The sequence below is a fragment of the Camelina sativa genome, chromosome 3 (assembly GCF_000633955.1).
Source record: "Camelina sativa cultivar DH55 chromosome 3, Cs, whole genome shotgun sequence".
Taxonomy (NCBI): Eukaryota; Viridiplantae; Streptophyta; class Magnoliopsida; order Brassicales; family Brassicaceae; genus Camelina; species Camelina sativa.
In genome coordinates this window covers 20661709-20662882 of record NC_025687.1, presented here as the reverse complement: position 1 = coordinate 20662882, position 1174 = coordinate 20661709, and positions in this window count along the sequence as shown.

Here is a 1174-nt window from a genome sequence, read left to right as displayed (position 1 = left end):
TCCTCTCACTACCAACTTCAAAGCCCAAGATGTTAGCTATCTTCTTCAATGAAAGCTCATACTTCTTCCCCTTGATAGTGAAAGCAACATGACCAGGTCCAAACTCCTTGTCCTTCCTTGAATAGCAATGCATCTTGACTGTGGCTAGAAACTCACAGCTTTCTTCTTTATACCCCTCCATGCAAAGCCCCATAAACTTGGTTACGCTGCACTTCTCAAAGAGATATTCTACATCTTTATCAATGCCTAGCTTTTCCGTGGTTTCCTTGTGAGGGTATTTAGTCCCGAAGAACTGCATCCTCAAGAAGGCTTCATAAAGCTGCCTCTTAGTCAAACCACAAGATTCTGCTTCACCATCATCTTCTCCCTCTTCTTCTTCATCTTCTTCTTCACTCTCACTTTCAACCTCCTCTTGTTCAACTGCTGGCCTCTTCCCCTTAGACTTGTGTCTCCTTATGTGCTCCCTAAGAGGTAAATCCATCTCCTCTTCACACTCAGTTCGCTCAGGGTCCTCCTCAGCTGACAGGTTTCTGACATTCGGTGCCTCACTCGACCGCCTACTCGGACCACCACTCGGTCGAGTGCCTGCTCGAGTGGTTGGTCGAGTGCTTCTTCCAGCTTCTCCTCTTGAAACAAGGCGAGCATCACGACGATCCAGGGAGCTTTCAGCCACTTGTTGAGACTTCCTAGTAATTTTTGAAGACATTTTCGAATAGAACTAAAATGAATAGACTCAAAGCTTAAAGTTAATAGGTTAGTGACCCAAAAACTAAAAGAGCTAAGCTTGAGCAAAAAGATGAACTTTGAGAGAGATTTTAAACTTGATTTGAACTTGTTTTAAGCAATGAGAGAGTGTGAGAGATACATGATCGAATCAAGCTCTATTTAAAGAAGCTAAGGGGACAAGGAGACAAAGGTGGAGCATCCATACCATTCAAATTTGAAATGGGAATCTTTGACCTGCTTTTTTGCTGCCACTCGACTGCAAGTGTTCGAGCTCTTTGACTAAATTTTGAAATTTCAAAATTTTTCTTCTTTTTCTCCCTCCATTCGATCATTAAAGAGAAATGGGAATCGAGTGGGCCTTGGTTGCTTGTCAGCTCGGTCGAGTACCTCTCGTGGGCTGGTCGAGTGGGCTTGCGAGCCTACTTCCCCAAGTCCAAATCTCTCCATA